The 12331-nt window shown below is 50.8% G+C and overlaps 2 pseudogenes; both read right to left on the reverse strand.

Annotated features, from left to right (window-relative positions):
* Positions 1-6872: 6872 nt before the first annotated feature.
* Positions 6873-7049, reverse strand: LOC144116620 (U2 spliceosomal RNA; annotated as a pseudogene).
* Positions 7050-8619: 1570 nt separating this feature from the next.
* On the reverse strand, positions 8620-12122 carry LOC144120885 (uncharacterized; annotated as a pseudogene).
* Between the last annotated feature and the right edge of the window lie 209 nt (positions 12123-12331).

Raw genomic sequence — 12331 nt, forward strand, 5'->3', positions numbered from 1 at the left:
AGTGGCGTTGCTCTATCTTCTGCGGGGTAAGCGTCATACACTAATAAAAATGAATCTAGCCCAAACAAGCATCGGCCTTACAAATACATTAAGAGCATTGAGTTAATGTTCGACCAAACAAAAATTAACATTGCTATAATGTTTTGGTGCTACCTGGAAAATTCACAAATGCAGAGAGAGAAGTGGTCGAGGAAAGGCAGGGAGGTTAACCAGTAAAATGTTCCGGTTGGCTACCCTGCACTGGGGGAGAGGGATGAGGGGAGCGTAAAAGAATAAGTAGAGAAATGCGGTCGTCCGTAGCAAGCACGACAGGCAATGACACAAGCACTGTAAGTAACAGGCCGCCGCAGATGTAGCCAGCACACCTTGACGGCTGCCGACTGCTGCGACCTGAGTGGAATTAACAGATCAAGGACCCTCCATCACAAGGCAGCGCTGACGTTTCAGTCTCATGAAAGGCTGCTGGCCGTTGAAGCTGATAATGTTGATGACAACGTAAGCATCGGACTTATTCTCTGAAGGATGAGGCTGGAGGATGCGTTGTGCCAGCTATTGGACAAATGCAAGCACTGGATTCAACAAATACAGCATCTTCAGTGCATTATGTGCAGCTGGCATGTGCATGCTGAAAAGCAGCACACGCATGGCATTCACGATTGGCTTTAGCATTGCAATCACTTGCTCGTCGGCGACCTGGTCCGGTTGCTGATCTACTACCCGACCAGCAGCAGTAGGCTCAACACACGGGGTGCGCGGTGCCGGGGTGGGTGCTTCGGTAGCGATGGCCAAGTCACTTGCCGGTCCCGGTCTTGGACCGGAGTTGTGATTTGTGCTTGATTAGCAATGGTCTTGGGACTCTGAGTTCGCAATACCTGCTTGGTCACTGCGGGTGTGTGTAGCTCAGGCAGGGATAGCCAAGGCCCGTCTGCGACAGCCGTCTGTGTCTTGCCAGTCATATTGCTCCCAATCCTTAAAGTATTATGCGGAGGGGGAGGACAAGTTGCGGAAATTCTTGGAAGATCCTTTCCAATGCTCGTTACACTTTTAGAAGGTCTGTGACGAGGGCGAAGACGTCGTCGCACCTTAGCGGCAGCTTCTCTGTGTCTGGAATTGTCTCGTCATTTGTTTGAGTATCGCATTTTCCCTTGTCAGGCGAGGACAATCTTTTGAGGCAGCGTCATGACGGTCGCGGCAATTGGCACACGTAAGAACTGTTGCCCGGCAAGAATCGCCGCTGTGTGGCTGAGTACACCGCAGGCACACGATGGGCAAATTGCCCACACTACTCACGTGTCGTATCTTTATGCATTTCCGGCACTGGAGAGGCTCGCGTCAACGGAATCATGCTCGAACGCTTTAACTAGACAACGAGCTCACATCCTCTACTGCGCAACAAAATCTCATCTTTCATCGTCTTCTTGCAGACTGTAGGAAAGTACAGCGCTCGGCTCGAACCAGTTACGAACGTTCTGCAAGGTGTATTTATGGGCTTCCATTCTGTGCATGACCACATCACTGAGCTGCAACGTATTTTTCGCGGCCACCGGACAAACGCTTTAGAGTTATCTTGCATCGTGAATGCAGCAAGGAAGGCAGCCAATCACTTAAATGTGGTGATACCTGTACCAATACAAGTCTCTCGTCAGGCCCACCGAGAGAACTACGGTTTTCAGTCGCCGGAGGAATACTAGCGTGCGGCAATATATGTGCCATACTTGGACTCACTCACTGCTTATTTAGCTCACCGCTTTTCTGAAAGCAATGAGAGAAGCTTCAAACTTCTCCAGCTGCATCCATTAAAAATGAAGCAGCACTTGAGCCGTGTTGAGTTCGCTGCCCTCGCCGAAGAACTCCAATGCTTTTACGGCATCGACAACTTCAAGGAAGATGCCATCTCTTGGTACGAGATGTGGTGCAACAAAACTGGGGAGCCATCAGAAATAACTTACTGCGAGCTTCTACATCAGGTAAAGACATTATTACCCGGTGTTGAAAAAGCCATTGAGGTGGCCCTGGCTTTGCCAGTACTAAATGTACGGTCGAGCGCTCCTTCAGGACAATGAGCAGAGTGAAAACCTGGCTACGCTCAACGATGACAAACAACAGGCTGGACGGCCTTTGTCGGATGAGCGTGCACCGAGAGCGTGTAATGAAGCACAGAAATGACTTTATCACCCGTAGCCGCCGCGGTGGCTGAGTGGCTACGGCGCTGTACTGCTGACCCGAAAGACGCGGGTTCGATCCCGGCCGCACGGTTGAATTTCGATGGAGGCGAAATTCTAGAGGCCCGTGTACTGTGCGATGTCAGTGCACGTTAAAAAACCCCAGGTGGTCGAAATCTCCGGAGCCCTTCACTACGGCGTCTCTCATAGCCCGAGTCGCTTTGGGACGTTAAACCCCCTAAACTAAACACTACCGACTTTATCACCCGTGTCATCACGCAATTCACCCAGAAAATTCGAGGCGTCTGCAGTTGCTGTTCAAGGAAGACTGAATGAGTGGCTGTAGTTGCGTGTTTGTGAACATGTTGTGCTGTGTGCTGGTCATCAATTCAGCAAGACTGAGCACTCTTCTCCACGAAGTGATAGTATCTTTTTGCATTTTTTATTCAGACGCACTGGATTTCTTGTAGCCATAAAGGAAAGAATGGTCAACACAAGGAGCGTGTTGAAAACGGTCAGAGAGGCAGCCAGTGTTTAGCTTCTAGTCCCTCGAGATCAGTGAAAGTTAGGACCACGAGAATTTTCATATACTAAGCGTGGCGCTAGGTGTAGAAGAGCCTTTTATTTGCCGTCAAGTTCTTCTGAAGGAGCTTTTGTGTTAGGGAAGGTCAGTTTCACCTTCGCGGCACTTCATGAAGCTTCATGAAACGAACATGGAGGCAAGATTACTAATCACTTTTCAGTTGAAACGCCGCGCATTCAAAATTCCCAGTCTCAAATGCCCTGTACTGATTAAACGGATTCTCACAGATTTCTTTAAAGAAAACCGCATAGCTTGCTCGTACTGCCGAGGTTTATTGCTGTGAGGCTGTAAAATAATCATGACGTCTCGATATTTCTAATATTTTTGTTCATGTACTCTACGCGTATAATAAAAGCTCACCTAAAACATACAGATGAGCGGTATGTTTTAAGTAGCCTAAAAAACCAAATATCAACCTTTCGCGCCCCATTACCAAACGCAGCTGAAATGCATGCAGTGACGCACTGCTGAACGACTTGTCCCAAAACAACGCTGTCTGATTCAATTGCGGTATTGAGTGACTAATGCAGAGTAAAACAAATGTAAAGCATAAATGTTGTTCACCCTCATTTGAGCTGCCAGGAATACAACTGACTATTCACGCATGATTATAACCGGTATATACGCTTTAGTTTGGGAGGGGGGATGTTATTGAAGGAAGGAAAAATTGAAAGTTGGGGCCACGCGACGCGTGCAGTAATTTCTCTCTGGAACGAGGCAATGGTCGCTGCGCCGCGCTGGGGGAGGGGGAAGGTAAAGGAAAGAGAGTAGAAATAGAGGGGTACGTGCTCGCCGAGGCGAAGTCGCAATTCCCGCAGTCGAGAAGGGAAGGGAGGCCGAGCCGAGAGCAGAGCGCCGATGCGCACTCGAGAGCAGAGCGCCGATGCGCACTCGGCTGGGTGATGGAGCCGACTGAGCACGCGGGGGGCGTGGCTTGAGGCGCGCGGACCGCAGGGAGGCGCAGGCTTCTGGGCCAATGGGGAGGCACCTGAATGGTGGTGTACCGCATAAGCAGATGGCGGGCAAGGAATTTGCGCGCAAAGGAAGAAGTAGGATGCCGCGAAGGGGATGGGGGCATGGAATGCCCGTAAAGAGATACAAAGTCGACCCAAGGCGGGAAGGGGTGGCGAGCGAACCAGCCCGACGGCAAGAGAGCGGGAGGCCACGGGAAACGAGGCGCCCGAAAGGGCGAAGCGGTGTCGGCAGAAGCGGATGAGTCCGGGGGTCCCTGCCCATGAACACGACAACGCAGACTACCGCCCATAGATAGTGTAGGCGTGTCAATGCACCCCACCCCGTGTGTGCTGACAAGTTCGGCCAACCCCGTGGAGCCCACGCCACCACGAGAAAACCCACAATACGAGCAGATGGGCGGTTCGCTCGAGTAGGGAATGCCTTAGAGGGCGGACGTAAGTTTTACAAGGAAATGCAACAAGAGCGGCGCAAAAGAGAAATTAGAGGGCACGAAGTGCGCTCGTAGGGTGGGGGTCAGATGGACACAAAGAAAAAGCAGGCCGTTGAGGCGCGCCGAAAAGGGCGAGGTGTGAACACCCGCAGGGAATGCCTTGACGGCAGGAAAATTTGGGAGTACCACGTGGGCGGATGGCGGGCAGTGTAGTTGCGCGCAGTGAAGAAAGGGAGCGAGGAAGGCTAGAAGAGAGTATGGCCCCGTGCGAAAAGAGCGCGCGAACAGAATCGCAGCGTGGCGAACGGACCGGGAGGGCAAGTGCAGCGAGGCGCCCGACGGAGAGAAGCGGTGGCGGCAGAAGCGGATGAGTCCGGGGGCTTCCCTTCGCGAACGCGACAACGCAGACTACCGCCCTTAGATAGCGAAGTACGCGTGCACGCACCCCGTGTGTGCCGTCAACTGCGGCCAACCCCTGGGCGCACACGCAACAACGAGAACGCCCGGAAAATGCGCCGAAAAGCGGACTGCCGGCACGCTATAGCCACAGAGGGGCAGAATTGAGATTAGAAAAGGAGGGCGACTGAATAAGAAGCCGTGAAAGTGGAATGCGGGAAAAAACCGCAATAAGGGGGCATAAGTAGCGCCCGAGTGAGGAAAGCGGGCCGGAGAGGCGCGCGGGTAGGGGGAGTAGAAATTACTCGCAAAGGAGTGCTGTGAAGGCAGGAGAATGAGAGTGGGCCAGAATGGCGCGCGGGGAAGAGGGTATTAGGAAGCCCCGAAGGACAAAGTTGCCATTGAGGCAGGAGGGGAAAGCAGGCACACGAGGTGCGCGCGAAAAAGTCCCCGTTCGTCCAGAATCCACAGGGAGATGTCCGAGCAGCAGACACACGCGGACACAGCACCGTGGTAAACCGTTCGAAGGAGGAGGGAAAGTCTGCTGGGTAAACCGCTGCAGTGCAAGGGCGTGGGAGTTTAGCTGATGTAGGACCGCAGAAAATGAGGCGCAGCAAGGTTTCTTGGATGACGGTTGAGTAATCCAAGGTAGCGGGCCGAAGTAGGGCGCGCGTAGTGGAAGCGAGGGCCTCGGAGGACGCCGACGGGCGAGAACAAAGGGCCTGGTGAGAGACCCCGGCCGCAGGCGTGTGCACTCGCCGGCGGCCGGAAGGAAACTCACGCTTTAGATTGGGCTCGTTCTGTATAATATCACAGAGAATTCAGTAAAACATGACGTAAAAACTGCTTATTCGGTATAATAAGGCTGTCGCTAAAATAAAAAGAAAAACTAAGTGTCTTTCATTTATTTTTAAGTAAAGAAGCACAAACGAAAAAGTAGACAAAAATCGTGACGTATCTGCCATATTGACAGTTGGGAAATTACCGGGAAATCAAGTGGCCAGAAACACGAACATCGTCTGAACAGGTTAAAACGCTTGTATCGGCATGCGCAACAAGGTTGGTCTGGTAGATCACGAGAATGTGGGGCAAGCGGGTTTTGATCAAGACCTTCACCACTGCAAGCTGACAACTGCAGCGGCCATGCTGCGCACACGAGCTGCCCGCGTCGAAACAGCTGCTACCATCTTAGATGTGCACCCGCATCGGGTTCCTTTAGCAAAATGTGTTAAATACCGCTAAGGAAAGCTACTGCAAGCAAATCAAAAGCGCTTCAAAGCACTAATGAATCGGGCTGCTGCTCAGGTGGCGCGGAGAAGGACTGTAGGTAAGATGGCGGCTTGGTCGCTTCCGGTAAGCGCATGCAGGCGCAGTGCGCTTTGTGAAATCGGTCTAATACTTTTTGCCGGGTGCCGGGCGTAAAATGGACAGCAGAACTTGTGGACCATTTGGACTATGTGGGGCCGCCTTTACTGCTGTACAGGCTCGGAAGTAGGCGGCGGGTCCTGGTACCGCGCGGTCTCGGCATCAGCGCACCAACGGCGCTCACTCCTCTTGCCTTCTACGCCGCTTCGGGAAGAGATGTTTCCGGGTGGGGCTTGACGCGCCATGAGTGCATCCAGACTTCGTGCGGCCCTCTGTTTCTCTGATTCACCGCCGGGCATTCGGCAGACGGGCGCGCCTGACCCGAAATGGGCGGACGCCCTTTGTAGCAACCTACCGCACGCGGAGAGGGACTTCCGGTGGCGCGCCGAGTGGGGCATGCTCCCCACCAAAGACAGGCTCCACTCCTGGCGCTTGGTTCCAGACTCGCGCTGTGAACTGTGCTCAGGCTGAGGCACAAACACATATCCTTGAAGAGTGTGTTGTGGCTAGCACATTGAGCCGTTTAGATTCACGCGCTTTTTCCATCCCTGTGTCGCGCGAAGGAAAAATAAATAGCCGTGGTTTAGCTCTGGTTAAACCTGGAGTTACGCGATAGCTACAGCTGGCCGAGTGCAACTCGCTCAGTCGAATTGCAAAGTCAGTCTTTCGCCGCTGTGTTTAGCTTGGAGTTCCTTTTTCATCTTCGTCCCTAGACATGGATTCACCCTCTCCCCCTCTCCACTCTTCCCCCACTCGCTTTCGCCGGCGCGCCACGCCGCCGGCAGCTGCCACGGCAGCCATGGCGCCGCTTGCTTGCTTGCTGTTGTTGTCAGGAAAAATGTAGAGGAAAGTGCACAGGCCTGCCCACTAGCTCTAGTTGAGCCACAATCGCTGCCACGTGCTGAAAGTAGGAGAGTTAAAGATAGGAGAGCAAAAAGTGAAAGAAAAGACGCGCGCTATTATATCCCAGGCCGATACCGGAGGCAATGCAATACCAGGCCAACCTGTGGCAGAGGTGAAGCAAGCTTCAAGCACTCCGCCACATTTCCAAAAATGAGTTTAATATCTTGGGCCCAAATGGGACCCGTAGCAGATATTAAATCAGATATTAAATGCCAGCATAATGCTAGCTAGCAATGCTAGCATAATGTACGCGCGCGGCGCGCACACCAGCTGCGTGCTCTGTCCTCACTCCGCGCATGCGCACAACTGACGAGGCCGCCGGTGTCTGCTCTGCCGTCGGCACAGCGGCGAGCACACCAGCTGCGGGCTATGACGTCACTGCGCATGCGCACAGCTGGCAGACCAGTGGTGCCACGCTGACCTCGCGAAGTGGCCGACGTATTGTAGCTATCGCTAAAAAACCGCGCGGGAAGTTCGAGCCTCTTGACGCGGCTCATCGGTCTGATCCTTTGGAAAAACAGGAATGCAGCCGTATAATTGCGCCAACCACGTCGGCTCATGTTCCTGATGCTAGCACGTCCATCTCTCGGTGATTTTATGGCGCTACCTAGATAGCCAACTCCTTACCCTTGGAGAGCAAAGCTTCCTCCGCAGGTGGTTGATGCCACACATCAAACTCAAGAAGGGTGCCGTGTCACTAGGGACAACATATTAATCTATGCATTTGCTACACTTTAGGCGAACCCTTTCTCTCAATTGCCCTGTAGGTTTTTACAGCTAATCTTGTTTGGCTTGTGAAGTCACAGGCCTGCGTCTCTCCTTGTTTATGTGAGAGCTCAAAGGACCATTGACTGCGCAGAATTCAATATGCTCTGTGGCCGGGGCTCCCGCGGGAGTTTATTTCATTTTCTTTCCTTCAGAATGTACGAATGAAGTCCATAAGGTCTGCTTGCACAAAGTTGTGATTTTTGATTTCGAGACTTTTTCCTCCTGTACCGCACTACCTCTGCATGCCCCGTGTCCTCTGTTTGCTCGACTCTTATTTGAATCCTTGTAAGCTACGTATTCGTGTTTTTCAATAAATTTTCTTCATCTCTTATTTTATTCAATTACGTAACCCCGTCGGTTACCGCGGCAATCACTAGGTTACGATTTGCCATTATAACGCATAACCCAGGGTTACGAAACGCGAGAAGTAGTCTCACGCTCTAAAATCACGGGCATTGGTCTGGCAGGTGGTGCCCAGAGAGCAACCATGGAGGCTGGTGGGCCTGGGAGGTCTCGTGACCTTACAGCGTCCTCACAGCCTGCCAACCAGATTGTTAGCAAACTGCCTACCGTGGCAGGTGGTAGTTAAATTAACTATTGGTTGCTCGGAAAGAGCAACCTATAACGCACAAGGCTCAAGAATATAGAAGCGCCTGCCATCGTAGGGCAGTGGTGGATCGCTTAACCGCCGCACCACTGTGCCAGGAGGAGTATGAGGACTCCCAGGGATCTGTGAATGTAAAGTAGAGAATGACCGCCTGCATATATGGGAAGTAACCCATTACGCTTTCACGTTACCTGTCTCTTCAATTTTTTGTTTTGCCGAAACAGATGGGCGCCTGGTTGCAGTTAAAGATTTGTAGCTGGCCATCAGTAACCGTCATAGATTCAGTACATGCTATAATTAACGCGACTAACTGATTGAAGCCCATGTTTTTTCCACATTAAAATGCGCCGAAGGCGCTACGGTGGAAGGGGATGTTGTTAAGGAGAAGGGGTAAGGCTGCCTCCTTTTTATTAAAACTTCCTGGAGGCAGCTAAGTGGAGGCTGTGTGCCTCTCGAGAGCGTTGCGGAGCCGTTCGTCAACCAGCGACGCCTCAGAGTCATGGATGAACACGAGGAGTGCCCGCCAGAGCTCGATGGCACAATCTGGAGACGAGGTATCGGGGCAGGCCCCGGTCCAGATAGAAGAAGTCCACGGCTCCTGCTTAAACGTGGCCAGCACTCGAAGGCGAGGTGGTGTGTACAGAGGACATTCCCAGAACAGGTAGTTCATATTCGCACCGCAGTTGCACCTGGACCAGGAACCAGATACAGGTGGCATCCTGCCGTCCCAATGAAAACGGTCCACCAAGAAAAGATTAAGAATGGTGCCTGTTTGAATCCGCCGCAGCAGGACCGATTCTCTTCGCGTGAATACCATCAGAGCAAGCGCAGGTATAGAGAGGGGGTTGCCCACAGCAGTGAGGAAGGCGGCGCAAAGTGGTTTCGTCACAGGCCTCTCCGCGATCAGATCTGCTACCTCAGGTGTGGTAGCGACGGAACGAGGAGTATCAGTGCGAGAGAGATCAGCGCGTGCTATACTCTATGAGCCTTCTCGTTTCCATGGATACCGAAGTGCGCGGAAAGTGCGAAGTGCGCACGTTACCGAATGGATGATTACATGCTGACCGCGTTCGCGAAGCAGGCATGCGTTATGCCTTATGTTCTGCATTATAGGCTCCATATAAAGAACGCTGGCGCATGCCCGGTAGGCAGCTTGAGAGTACGTGCACAGACGACGGTGAATGGGTTCAGTTTCAGAAGAAAGTGCGAGAGCCGACTGCAAATAGTCTGAAATGGCCATTAGTTTTTCTCAGCTACTGGACTGCGCTCCTGCCGATGTATGGAGGGGGGGGGGGGGGGGGGGGATCGGCCCTGATTCTCTGTTGTCTGGTCGTACCACGCAGTCGCATAGCAAGTGTGGCTGCTGCCATCTGCAGGAAGTGCAGCGTCCGTGTACAGAACACGTTCAGTTGAGGGGAGTGAGCCCCGCGCCGCATTCGCAGATGCGCATCGATACGTAGTGGAAGTGGCTTCCCTTCAGTGAGTGGCGTGGTTTCCTACTGCGGCGTCTTGCTCGGCAAAGTGGGAAATGTGTGTACATGGTGCCTGAGGATCCGCCTGCGTTTGTGCCGCGAAGTCTCGTTTGGTGCGTGTGGGTGCGCATGTCGAGGAGCTCTGAAGGGTCATTGAGCTTTCTGAAGCTCTTGAGCGCATCAAGGCGTGTGTACCCCGAAAGTCCTGTGACAATGTATCTGGCCTCATTAAGTAAGCGGTCAAGCGCGACACTGCGTACAGTTAACAGGATGATATGGCAGCCCGTACATGATGCGGCGACGAGAAAAAGTATTGTTGTGTTTAATGGCACGTAGGCAGCTATGGCCATCATGCGCCAAGCACAAGGTATAGAAAATTTTTCTGCAGAACTTTATAAAATTTGCAAAAATTGATTGGTGGTGTAGACGGCCTAAAATGTTTGTTTTTCTACCTAGTGATGCCAAAGAAAAGACAAAGCTTTAACGAAAGTCGAGTAACCTCTGCAACTATCATTTCATGTGCAAGGATGTTGAGGCTGCCAACCAATCGAATAAAGACCACAGCCTTCTTCTCAGAAATGAGAAAACAGCTGAGGTGTGGTTAAAAAAGTCTCTTCTTATAAATTACTCAATATTATCAGATCTACAATTTGTTGAAAACTGCTGTCTTTAAAGACATAAAAATATGTGAAATGTGAGCAAGTGCATCTTCACCTAAGAGTGGAATTTCACCTAAGGGTGAAATTGCCTGTGTTCAGTGTAAAAAACTTCAAAATACATTTTCCTCAGTGTTCCAAGTTTTCTACATGAAAATAAAACATGGTTTATTGTTAGCTCATCTTCGCATAATTCACATTTGGGCTTCTCTTATTTCGTCAGTAGGAAATTATGTGTTAGATGTGTGGGTGTTATACGGACACGGCAGATAATCACTTCCTTGAAACGCTCTCAGCGGGTACAGGACTTCCATTCTCCTAAAACTGGTTTTACAAAGTGTATATTGTAATTCGCTTCATTGTCCCAAGCGGACTGCCATTTTTTGCTTTTTTTACGATTTACCGAGTTCATGCAATCCTTAAAGAGAATATTTTCTTTTTTATTTGCTTGCCACGAGCCTGTGCAGCGCAGAGTTCTGTTCCGAGATGACTCGGCACCCAGCGAAGTTTTATATTTTTTCCTTGAGCTATGACTTTTGTTATGTTGTGTATGATGTCACCGTGCATCGGAGTGATTGCATTTGTTAGAGTGGAGAGCGGCAAGTAAACTGAGAGAGTGTGTGTAAATAATACTGTTTCTGAGGTTCTCATTCAGTATTTTTCTTGAACTATGACTTTTGTTATGTTGTGTATGATGCCACCGATCATCCTTCTCTTCATAAGCACATCATTTAATATTATACTTGCCAAACGTCTCATTGTTTGTACACCATGAAGTTACTTTGAATGGCACTGAGACAAAAGTAAAAAGAAAGGAAATCAGAGCTAATGCGACAGTGCAAAGCAGACGTTCAGAAGAAAAGCCGTGCGCGTTGTTGCGCTAATTAAGGATTGGTCGGCAGCGTTCTGAAGGTCACACGTTCCCCTATGGAATGGAAACGACCAAAAACCATATTTATATTTGGCTATGAGGCCTTAGCATGCCTGAAATGTCATCATAACACGTAGGAATGTAAATTAACTATGCTTTATATAAACTGCTGCAATATACTGGAAATCGAAGCCATGACCTATGGGTTGCAAGTCAGATACGCTACCCCTAGGCCAAAGAGGCACTTTCGTTCTACTTGGTTAAGGAAAGAGTTCGAGTGTCTTCATGTGTTTCACGTGTTCTAGTGTGCCTGCTTAAGCATGCTAATGAGTATGTGTGATTAGAAAGAGGCGTTAATTACGAAAGATTGCAGCAAATAACCATTAACGCTGTGGCGTCATACCCTTAAGGGATAGCTTTAGCGTCACCCTATTTTTAGCACGTTGCCTACAAGGTCCATTCGGCGGTGCCAGTTTCCTAATTACTAATAATTTTGCGACGACTGAGTGTCACTGGGTCGGACGCGCCAAGGCAGAATGATAGCTTCGCCTTACGGCACTTGGACAAGACTTGTCGCAGTAGCGGAAATACTGATGTCCGAAACTCCAAAATCCGCACCAGCGCTGGTAGCGCCAGTTTTAGACGTGTTCGCTATGCGTGCTTCCCATTCGAAACTTCCAGCATAGAGTTCGATTAACAACACACACATATACCTGCTCAGATGTTTAGGGGAATCCACCAAGGTGGAGTATATTTGTAATAAGGGTGCATTACTCACTGGCATCCACCCATGCACAGCCATACGACTACAAAGAAAAGCTATACAGCGTTCTCAGGAACTTCGCGGTTGAAGAAAAATTCGTCCTGGTCCAGGGTACGAACCCGGGACCACAAATTAAGCGGAGAGTCACTCTATTACTAACGTTTCGAGCATGTCGAATCCCCCCCGTCCCCCTCTTTCGCTACCTCTTGCTCCCGCCTCCGCTTCGGTCCTTCCCCAGTGCTTCCTACTGCACCACTACTTCTGGCTGGCAGGAGTGATGACGGAGAAACGTTTCCTCCTGCTTACAACTTTAGCAGACAGGATGCCGAGCCACCGAGTTACAGCCAGCGTCTGCAACTCAAGTCGCCGGATCTTATCGC

This window comes from Amblyomma americanum, chromosome 1 (genome assembly GCF_052857255.1).
Source record: "Amblyomma americanum isolate KBUSLIRL-KWMA chromosome 1, ASM5285725v1, whole genome shotgun sequence".
NCBI classification, from domain to species: Eukaryota; Metazoa; Arthropoda; class Arachnida; order Ixodida; family Ixodidae; genus Amblyomma; species Amblyomma americanum.